A 12,053-nucleotide genomic window follows, 5' to 3' on the forward strand; every position below is an offset into this window, starting at 1 on the left:
TATTGAGATACAATTGTGTGATATTCATATATAGTCATTCATGGATATATTCAACATTTTCCTGGCCCATACAAGAATTGCAACAGGATTCACCTTATTCTTATGACATTTTACAGTTTAAAAAGTTTTTCATATAATTATTTTATTTGACATGAGGATGAATCAGATAGATAGCAACTCAACTCAGGAGATTATGGTGGAATAGAGGATGTGAGAGTAATATGCAAATAACAGTAATATTCAGTCATACATCACATAAGCACATTTTGGTAAATGATATACCACAAATATGACAGTGATCGCATAAGATTATAATGGAACTGCTCTATACAGATGTGCCATTTAAAATTTTTATACTGTATTTTTACTGTACCTTTTTTATGTTTAGATATGTTTAGATACACAAGTACTTACTACCGTGCTACAATTACCTACAATATTCAGTACAGTAACATGCTGTACAGTTTGTAGCCTAGAAGCAATAGGCTATACCATATAACCTAGGTGTGCAGGAGGCTATGCTTGTATGATACACTCTATGATGGTATCACCTAATGATGAAATCACCTAACGATGTATTTCTAAGAACGTATCTTTGTCATTAAGTGATGCATGATTGTAATAGAAAAAGTGGTGAATATTATCAGGGAAGTTGCAAGGGAATTCCGAGAAGGGAGCAATGGTTTTTCGTTGAGGAGGAGGGAGAGAGTGTGTCTTTGATACACAAGTGATACTTCTATCTGCTATACTCTGTTCCAAGCATCAGCACACCTCAGCAGGATGATTGCAACAGCCGCTTAACTCGTCTCCGTACATGCCCTTACTTTACTCCACTCCTGCCCTTTGATGTTCTTTTCTGTTTTGCAAGGGACTGGAACCCTGAAAACTACATTTCCCAGACTCCCAGCTGTTCTCTGGTTAGATTCCGCTAGTAGGAAGCACCGGCTGGAGATTAGAATATGCTCTTATTTAATTATCTACTCTGAAAGCTAACCATTGGCATTAGGTGAGGATCTCTGCCTTTATGAGCTTTTCCTAAACAAAGCTGGACTTCTTAAGCAAAGTTTGCTTTTACTATGGCAGAGAAAACAACAACAACAACAACAAATGGTTAAGCTGAAGTTTGCTTTCAGGTCCCTGGCATTCTTTTTTACGCTTTGTCTTACTCTTCCATCAAACCTCCTCAGTTGGCAACTAATGCTTTACTTTTACCTACCTGAAGAAAAATAGCTCATAAACATATTGAGTCTAGTAAGGCCCAGGAAGGGGCAGTGCTAGTTCATTCAGAGTCTTTGCATGCAGTGGAAAAGGCTTCCTTCTTCCATTAAGACAAAGCCCTAGGACAGGCTCACAGTTTGGCAAGCGGAGCACAGGCTGTATTTTGACCTCCTCCTACCTGCTTAGTCAGGCGTCTTTGCTCGGTGGACAATCTGCAGAACTGTATATGGCTGGTCAAGACAATACCTCAGACCTACTCACTGGAGTTCACCACTGGGGACTTTGTTCCTACCACTGAGATCTTCCCTTAAGACCATTACTGGCGCCATTTCACAGATGCCCAACCATCCATTTCCCTACTTACTCATTCATTAATTATTAAGGCAGAGTCTTGCTCTGTTGCTCATGCTGGAGTGCAGTGGTGTGATCATAGCTCACTGTAACCCCAAATTCCTGGCCTCAAGTGATCTTCCCACCTCAGTCTCCAAGAAGCTAGAACTACGGACATGCACCATCATGCCCAGCTAATTTTTTTATTTTTTATTTTTAGACGGAATTTTGCTCTTGTTGCCCAGGATGGAGTGCAATGGTGCCATCTTGGCTCATTGCAACATCCGCCTCCGGGGTTCAAGCGATTCTGCCTCAGCTTCCCAAGTAGCTGGGATTACAGGCATGTGCCACCACGCCCAGCTAATTTTTGTATTTTTAGTAGAGACGGGGTTTCTCCATGTTGGTCAGGCTGGTCTCAAACTCCCAACCTCAGGTGATCTGCCCACCTCGGCCTCCAAAAGTGATGGGATTACAGGCATGAGCCACTGTGCCCAGCCTTAATATTTCAATTCTTTTATAGGGACAGGATCTTGCTATATTGCCCCAGCTGGACTCAAACTCCTGGCCTCAAGCAATCCTCCTGCCTCAGCCTCCTAAAGTGCTGGAATTACAGTGATGAGCCACTGTGCCCAGCCTCATTAAATATTATTAAATGCCTGCTCTGCACTTGGTTCTATTCCAGACTCTGGAAACTAGAAGCAGACCTTAAGATGATGACAACACAGTGACCAGAGTTAGAGTCAAGCCTTCCAGAGAAGTTAACCTTCACACCTAGCAATGTTGGGGAAATGGGTTCTGCGTTCCAATTTGGAATGGCAGTTTTATTCTTTCCTTACTGGGGCCTCCATTTTCCTTTACCCTTGTCTTCAGGGCTTGCTTTCAGCTGTTAATGGTGACTGTCTTGGCTTGAGGTTCCATTGGATTGGGTCTGGAGGGCTGACGTTCAGAGTAGGGAGTTTAGGGGATGGGAAGGTGATCTTCTGGCCATTTGAACCCTGGGGATATGCTTTTAATCCTGACTTGATGCCCTGTCTGCTACCTTACTTTTCTTTTGCATGCCCCGGGGCCTCATGGTTTGCTTCGTTTTCCACCATCTACAGCTTCTGAATGGTTTTTCTCTCCCTTCCCTGCCCTGTGAAGGAACAGAACATGAGCTTAGAGCATCTCTCTTATCCTTCTTTCACTTGGTAAGCAGTCAGCTCTTCTGACATTTCTGAGGGACACATAGAAGGTTCAAATGCCCACCTTCCCATCTGCTTTTTAGGACAACTACAGATAGGCACGTAGGATATGGGTGGGTCTTTTGTCAAAAAGAAAACTGAGGGAAGAGAATCCACAGGTAAGTTCCCATAGGTTATCTCCCATAAAGCCTCACAATAAGCAGGCTAAGATGGGCATTCTCTTCATTTTTAGCAAGTGAAGAAACCTGCCTGGACCTACAGAGCTGGACTTGAACCTGATCTAACTACATTACCTTACACTCTCTCCCCTTTAGAAACTGAAGACCTGAGGGAGAAAGCTTCTTACATAGCTGGCACAGCACACTAAATCGTCACAACCCTACGAGGTACATATCACTATTAGCTCATTTTACAGATGAGGAAACTGAGGCACCAAATAATTACTTTACTTGCCCACAGTCACAGGGTTTTTAAGTGGTAGAGGAGGGATTCCAATCTAGGCAGTCTTCAAAGCCTGGACTATTCACCATTGTCTTCTGGGCAAAAGAAGGTGCCTCAGCCACATTCCTGAAGTGTTCCTGTACCCCTGTTTGTCTCGAAGTAATGTTCGCCTGGGTCAGGAGCCACTTCTGTAAAATTACCAGATAACTCTGGGCTCCTGGGAACAAGAGAAAAAGCAGGCTGTGGTAAGATTTGGGCTCTCAGTTGTCCCTGGCTTTGCTGTACAGGGACTATTATATTAGTCAAGGTTCTCCAGAGAAACAGAACCAATAGGAGAGAGAGAGAGAGAGAGAGAGAGAGAGAGAGAGAGAGAGAGAGATTATGGGAATTGGCTCACACAATTACGGAGGCCAATACATCCCATAATCTGCTACCTGCAAGCAGGAGAACCAGGAGAGCTAGTGATGGGCCTCCCAGTCAAGTCTGAAGGCCTGAGAACCAGGAGGTCCTGTGTCCAAGGACAGGAGAAAACAGATGTTCTGGCTCAAAAAGAGAGTAAATTCAGCTTACTTTATCCTTTTATTCTATTTGGGCCCTCCATGGATTGGATGATGCCCACCAACATTGGTGAGGACCATCTTCTTTATTCAGCCCACTGATTCTAATGTTCATCTCATCCAGAAACACCCTCCCAGACACACCCAGCCATAATGTTTATCAGCTATCTGGGTACCCTTTAGCCTAGTCAAGTTGACCCATAAAATTAATCATCACAACTTTTCCAGGCAACCACCCAGTTGTTTGATGACAGTTTCTCTTAGGCACATCAGATGTAAAAGCCAAAAGGCTGGGTCCACTACATTATTTGTGGGGCTTAATGTAAAATAAAAATGTAGGTCCCCTTATTCAAAAAGTAAGAAAAGAGTGCCAATAAACATATTAAAATATAAGGCCATTTCCTGTCTTTCTTTAAATTGCTTGCAAAAACCTTACCAAATCTCTTTCTATTGTGCTATTGTAAATGCTAGTATAAGAGCATTTCATTCATATGTGGAATCACAGATATTTGTATTTTGCGGCCCATACATGCACATGTGTCTTGTTCTTATTACAACAGTGGAATTGTTGCACAAAATTAAACTAACTCAACTGCTTTTATTTTGCTTCTTGATGTGCATACTTGTTTTTGTTGTTGTTGTTGTTGCTTTTGAAACAGAGTCTCACTCTGTTGCCCAGGCTGGAGTGCAATGGCGCGATCTCAGCTCACTGCAACCTCCACTTCCTGGGTTCAAACAATTCTTCCACCTCAGCCTCCCAAGTAGCTGGGATTACAGGCACCCGCCATCATGCCCGGCTAATTTTTTTATTTTTGTAGAGATGGGGTTTCACCATGTTGGTAATGCTGGTCTTGAACTCCTGACCTCAGGTGATCTGCCCACCTTGGCCTCCCAAAGTGCTGGGATTACAGGTGTGAGCCACTGCGCCTGACCGCTGTGCGTACTTTTACCAACACTGTGGAAGCTGGTGGCTTCCATAATTCACTATCTTGTACTCACTTTGAGTCTTGCTGACTTCCCACAGATCGTGGGTTTGAAATTCTGTGTGAATAGATGGTGAGAAACTGTGGGCACATATTAATATATTATGCATATCTCCTCTGCTCACACTCACACTCCATTGTCCCATCGGATTTCAATTACAAAACTCAAGTTCAAAGGTAAAGTTATTCAGAATTTCAAGATGGTGACAGCAGAGCATTACACCAAGCAGGAAGCCCTTTCTAGCCTGGGGCCCATGAAGCCAGTCCTGCCAAAGGGGACCGAAAAGATTTCACTGGAGCTCAACCTTTCATTTTGGTGGGAATGCCCAAGCCAGATCAGAATGAGGTGAGCCTTGAGCCTCTAACTGAAATGCATGACATTCCTAATTACACAATTCTAAAATTCAGAGCTGAAAAGGGCATTATTTAGCTATGGGTTTGTTTGTGGGTTTTTTTTTGTAACGAAACCTACATTTTGAAACCTAGGAAAACACATAAAATACTGTAATAAACATCATTTCACTCCAGAACCAATCATTGTTAACATTTTGCTTCTTTTCTTCATAGTTCTTTTTTTTTTTTTTTTTTTTTTTTGAGTTGGAGTCTCGCTCTGTCACCTGAGCTGGAGTGCAGTGGTGCAGTCCTGGCTCACTGCAGCCTCTGCCTCCTGGATTCAAGCGATTCTCCTGCCTCAACCTCTTGAGTAGCTGGGACTGCAAGTGCATGGCACCACACCTGGCTAATTTTTGTATTTTTCGTAGAGACGGGGTTTTGCCATGTTGGCCAGGCGGGTCTCAAACTCCTGATCTCTAGTGATTTGCCCACTTCGGCCTCCCAAAGTGCTGGGATTACAGGTGTGAGCCACCGTGCCTGGCCCTTTTTTATTTAAATAATAGAACTGAGACATTTTAGGTAAAACTGAAGCCTCCTTCATCTTCCACCCCTAATCAGATTCCACAGTTCCTTCACCAGAGGCAGCCACTACCATGAATTTGGTGTATATTTTTCCAGGTCACTTAAATACTATAATGCTTTACTTGAATATACAGTATCCATAAACAAGACAGATATTTTTGTATGTAAGTTTGTTTCTTTTCCTTTAAGTTACATACAGTGGCATCTTCTAGTACAAATTGTTCTGTAACTTGCTTTTATTCTCATGCAACATTATATTTTTAAGATCTACCTATCAATATGTAGGATTAGCTTATTCCTATGAAATGTTATAGTGCATTTTATGAATATTTACCCGCTTAGCCTGGTGGACATGTAGTTGTTTCCAGTTGTTCACTATTATAAACAATGCTGCAATGAACTTTCTTTTTTTTTTTTTCTTTGAGACAGGGTCTCATTCTGTTGCTTAGGCTGGAGGGCAGTGGTGCAATCATAGCTCACTGCAAGCAGCCTCAACCTCCTGGACTCAAGGGATCCTTGTGCCTCAGCCTCCAATAGGTGGGACTATAAGTGTGCACCACTACACCGGGCTAATTTTGTGTGTGTGTGTGTGTGTGTGTGTGTGTGTGTGTGTGTAGATGACGTCTTGCTATGTTGCCCAGGCTGGTCTCAAACTCCTGGCCTTAAGTGATCCTTCCAGCTGAGCTCCCAAAGTGCTAGAGTTACAGGTATGAGCCACTGAGCCTGACCTGCAACGAACATTTTTGTGTGGGAGTTCTAGTGCACATATGAGAGAGTTTCTCTAGGACAGTACTTGCTGTGTGCCAAATTGCTCTCCAAAAAGATTGTAGCAATGTGCATGTCCACTGGCTGAGTACAAAAGTTCTCATTTCACTGCATCCTTGACAGTGCTAGATAATACCTATTTCTTTTTTCCTTCACATTTTATATATTTTATAAAATATAAAATTTTATCACATTTTATATATTCTTGTCCTTCACATTTTATAGTCTTGAGACTTGGGCAGAAACAGTTCTAGAACCCAGGACTCATTTCCAGCCTAGGGCTCAGCAGTTGATTCAAATATTAAACTATCATGCTCTTTTCCCGCTACCTTCCACAAAATTTTCAGAAACATTCTATGGTAGTTGCCAAAGTTGTAGGCCTGGGATTTGGGTTGTGCCCTGACAAACTACCCTGTATTGTATATATTGTAAATGTTCTGTGTATTTTGATGTTTTGATATCTTAAGAACCCTTTCTACGTGAGGAGAGACTGCCCCTCCCGGTGCTAGCCAATTCTTACAGATAGCAAAGAGCCAAGATAGGAGCATGGCTTTGGTAGGCAAACTAATCAGTGCAGAGCCATGCCTTCTCCATTAGGATGCTCAACCCAGCAGACAATATTGCTCTCTCTCAATCCTTCCAGGGCCAGGTACCAGGCAACTAAAGACCACTCTCTTAGACTTTAAGAGCCCACTGAAATTATACAAACTAGCCAATCCTAAACCATTCACCCTGCCCTATCGTGCCTTTCTTGCAGAAACTCCAATAAAGGCAGTGGCCTAACGTTCTCCTCTAGCTCTTGTCTTTTGCCTCCTGCCTACCCTGGCGCATTTCCCACCTGGCTCTGTGTGGCATGCTGTGTCTCTAGGACTTGTGAGTATAATTAACTTTTTTTTTTTTTGAGACAGGGTCCCACTCTGTTACCCAGGCTGGAGTGTAGTGGCGCGATGATGGCTCACTGCAGCCTCGACCTCCTGTGTGCAGGTGATCCTCCTCCCACCTCAGCCTCCTGAGCAGCTGGAACTATAGGTGTGGGCCACCACGGCTATTTTACTTTTATTTTTTGGATTTTTTTAGAGATGGGGTTTCGCCATGTTGTCCAGGCTGGTCTCAAACTCCCAGGCTCAAGCGATCCATCTGCCTTTGCCTCCCAAAGTGCTGGGATTACAGGTATAAGCCACTGTGCCAGGTCATAAACTTCGTTTTCCTGAGCCTCTCCTATGTCACCTCTTGGGGGTGCCCCTGAGAGGCAATCTCATTAAGGAATAAAAACAACCCCTACCCCAAGTCTGGCAGTAGAGAGGACCTAGCCAGTCTTATCTTTTGTCTCAAAAACCTCCAGGAAAACATGACTTCTTATCTTGTGTTTTCCTATGTGCATATGAGGACTTGCGGCAAAGTATCAGGGGTGAAATCATATACAGGATATAAGTACTGTTATTTGGAGGGTCTGAAGCACTTTAAGACAAGACTGGGGATAAAATTCAAGAAATAGTTGAATCAAAAACAGATTAATCAGAAGAGGTGCAGAGTATTATGAATGCAATCAAGGAGAAAGATTGTTTGGAGAGAAATGCTAAACAATTCAAGTCTGGAAGGTTGACGTGATTCCGCTGTTATGAAAATAGGGGGTGCGCTTTTATAGATCAACACGCTTCTATGCAAATCATGTATCACTCTACAGAACTCATTGTTCAAAAATAATATGAAAAGAAATCCTCTTTCCTTCACCTTTGTCCCAGGGGACATTCTGTTGGCTAAAAGAATAGGTCTTCACAGAGGTTTATCAGCATGAATTAAAGCTTGGGTTTTTTCCCTGAGGGCCATGAGAACTGGAATTTGGCCCTGCATTTATGAATAATGCAAAGAGATGCTAGGGAAAGAGCAGCATGGTGGGAGGATCTCTGTCTATCCACACTCCTCAATTTTCTCCTTTACTTAATCCAGACCTTGTTTGTTTACAAGCAAGCTAATTAGCCTTTAAGACTTGCAATCCTCATCTGAAAATGAGGATGATAATAATTCTGACTTCACAGGACTGTTGTGACTACTGAAACAGATAATGCATTTGAAGTGCCTAGCATATAGAAGGCACTTGATAAATGCCAGCCCTTCCTCTTATTAGTTTCTACCCTCTTTGAATTCTTAAGAGGCTTTTCATTGAGAGCCTCATAATTTCGTAGCTAATTGCATACTGTCTTATACAGTTTGCTATTGTTTCTCCTAAGTTAATCTTATCTTTCTTATGCCTCATAGACCTTATGAAGGAGATACTGTAAGATCTAAACCCACTGCTTTACAGTATATGCAATGTGTGCACAGATATTCTTTTACATGTCTTTTGATTCCTCCACTTGCTCGGCCCACAGCTGAATATGGACGAGGCACACTACAGTCTGTATTAACTGATTGATGGCTCTTTGTCAGAAAGGCGAATCCCTCCAGAACTTTTTTCAATGATTGGGAATCAGAGACTTTCACTTTGAAGAAAGAGCACAGTGCATTTTCAACATCCTAAAAGAAAGCTCTCACCTTGAGAATTTTCAGTCTGCTAGATTAAATACAAAATGATTATGAATTCTTCTTCATGGGAGCACGGTGGTAAAGTTAAAAAGCACCTGTGGCACACTGTTCTTTTTTGAAGAGGAAAACACAGGGCTGTAATGGTACGGCAGAGCCCATTGCTAAGCAACAGAACCAGGTCTAGACTGCACAGGAGCAAAAATTCTTCTTTGTTCAGTATAATGAAGAATTTTTAAATGGAAAATGCTTAATAGATTTCTAGCAGCAACAATACTTCTTATGATTTTCTAAAGTACTAATCAGCAGTTGATATCTAACTTTCATGGGAGTCTCTGACAATAGCTCACTGTTTTGTTTTCTAAATGAAACACTTCAACAAGAAGGTTTCAGATCATCAATTTTATAAAAGGCATGGATCTAATGTATGGATTAGAAGTCACCAATCCCTGTGTTTTAGTTTAAATTCAGGATTATAAAAATCCATCTCAAGTAATGTCAATACCCGTTAATGTTGATGAAACTATGTTGTTTGCTGGCATAACTTGAAATGAGCAGCATCTGGGAACCTGTTAGAACTGCAGATTATTGGCAGGGCATGGTGGCTCACACCTGTAATCCCAGCATTTTAGGAGGCTGAGGTGGGCGGATCACTTGAGGTCAGGAGTTGAAGACCAGCCCGGTCAACATAGTGAAACCCCTTCTCTACAAAAATACAAAAATTAGCCGGATGTCATGCCTGGTGCCTGTAATCCCAGCTACTTGGGAGGCTGAGGCAGAAGAATCACTTGAACCTGGGAGATGGAGGTTGCAGTAAACTAAGACCATGCCATTGCACTCCAGCCTGACCAACAAGAGCAAAACTCAGTCTCAAAAAAAAAAAAAAAAAAGAAAGAAATGCAGATTATCGAGCCCCATCCTTGGCCTACTGAATCAAACACTCTGAAGACAGGTTCAGTGCTTGGTGCTTTCTGGGGCTCTCCAGGTCATTCCTCTATAGTTCAGAGTTTGAGAACCACTGAGTTAAGGGATTGGGATCACTGTGTGAGACACGAAGAAGCAGAGAGTAACAAGTTAGGTCCTGTTTGGTACTAATGAGCCCTGGGAATCAGTGGAACTCCCGAGCCATTTGGAACCGGGGAAGAAATCTGTAGTGGTAACTCAGACAGCATGCAGAAAATAGCATATGAAATGGAGATGCTTCACAGTAGCCTTCACTTCCTGCTGAAATTGGATCTGTCTGTAAACACTGTCTGGGATGGTTAATTTTAGGTGTTGACTTGACTAGCTGAAGGAATACCTAGAAACTGGGTAAAGCATTATTTTTGGGTGTGTCTGTGATCACATTTCCAGAGGAGATTAGCATGTGTGTCTGAATAGACTAAGTGGGGAAGATCTGCCCTCAATGTGGGTGGGCACCATCTACTCTACTAGGGCCCTGGAGAGAACAAAAACAGAGAAAAGAAGAACACGTCCATCTCTCTGCTGGGGCTGGGGTACACTCTTCCTCTCCTGGCCTTGGACAACAACTCTGGGCTCCCTGGCCTTTGGATTTCAGGACTTACATCAGCAGCCCTGCCAGGCTTTCAGGCATTTGGCCTTGGACTGAGAGTTACACAATTGGCTTCCCTGGTTCTAAGGCCTTTGGACTTGGACTGAGCCATGCTGTCAGCATCTCAGGTCTCCAGTTTGTGAATGGCCTGTCATGGGACTTCTTAGCCTTCATAATTGCAGAGCCAATTTCCCTAATAAATCCTCTGTCATATATCTATATCTCTTATTAGTTATGTTTCTCTGGAGAACCCTAATGCACCTCCCAATTGTCTCCAAACAATTAAATAAGGGCACTATTTTAAATGGTCATTTGTCTGTCCAGTATTTACTGGGTAACTCCTATGGGCCAGGCATCACGGTAGGCGTTACAAACAATTGTTTGTAATAAATATATGGTGTTTTGCCGAGTCAGCGGTAATAGGCTTATGCAGAGTTGAAGAAGAGGGATATTTCTTGAAAACTGGAAATTATACAGATTAAAGGAATAGTGAATAGGAATATAAACAGCTAAAGATATAGAAATATAGTTAGTGAAGTTTCTATTCCTGTGGCCAGATTAAAGATGGCCACAAATTCTTTGATGTCAAATAATTCCTGCGTTGAGAGGTGGGATATATTTCCCCCCTCCTTGGATCTGAGCTGTGACTTCTTTAACAAGTAGAGTATGACAGTTTCAGGCCTAGGCTTGCAAGAATACGAGCAGCTTCTTCCTTGGTCCCTTGGAGCCCTGAGCTGCCAAGTAAGGCATTAGATACTGTATTAGTCTGTTCTCACACTGCTGATAAAGACATACCCAAGACTAGGTGATTTATAAAGAAAAAGAGGTTTAATGGACTCACAGTTCCATGTGGCTGGGGAGACTTCACAATCATGGTGGAAGGCGAAAGGCGCATCTTACATGGTGGCAGACAAGAGAGAATGAGAGCCAAGCAAACGGGGAAACCGCTTATAAAACCATCAGATCTCGTGAGACTTATTCACTACCATGAGAACAATATGGGGGAACCTTCCCCTATGATTCAGTTATCTCCCACTGCATCCCTCCCACAACAGATGGAATTATGGGAGCTACAATTCAAGATGAGATTTGGGTGGGGACACAGTCAAACCATGTCAACTGCCCTGCTGGAGAGGGCAGGTGAAGTGCCCCGAGACTACACGGATAATGAGAGGAGTCTTGCTGAGCTCAGCCTTTCATTGTCCTTGCCAAAAAGCCAAGCTTGGGAATGAAGCCAGATGAACCATCAGATGACTACCACCAAGTAACACCAGTCAACACCACATCGAGCAGAAGAGCCACCCAGCCAAACCCTGACCACATTTCCAACCTGCAAAGTTGTGAAATATAGTAACATTGTTGTTGTTTGAAGCCACTAAATTCTGGGGCAGTTTGTTATGAAGCAATGGATAGCCCTGCACTTTAAACCATTGCTGACAGAGATGGAAAATGACCTGACATGAGTAAAGCCGTCAGACATGGACTCATGTAGAACTACAAAGTGTAAGAAAGAAAAGCAAAACCAGGACAATGCAGATGAGGACCAGATTAGAACAGGCCACTCCTGAGTTAGGGTGTCTCCCAAAACCCA

The sequence above is a fragment of the Gorilla gorilla genome, chromosome 10, assembly GCF_029281585.2.
Source record: "Gorilla gorilla gorilla isolate KB3781 chromosome 10, NHGRI_mGorGor1-v2.1_pri, whole genome shotgun sequence".
Classification (NCBI taxonomy): Eukaryota; Metazoa; Chordata; class Mammalia; order Primates; family Hominidae; genus Gorilla; species Gorilla gorilla.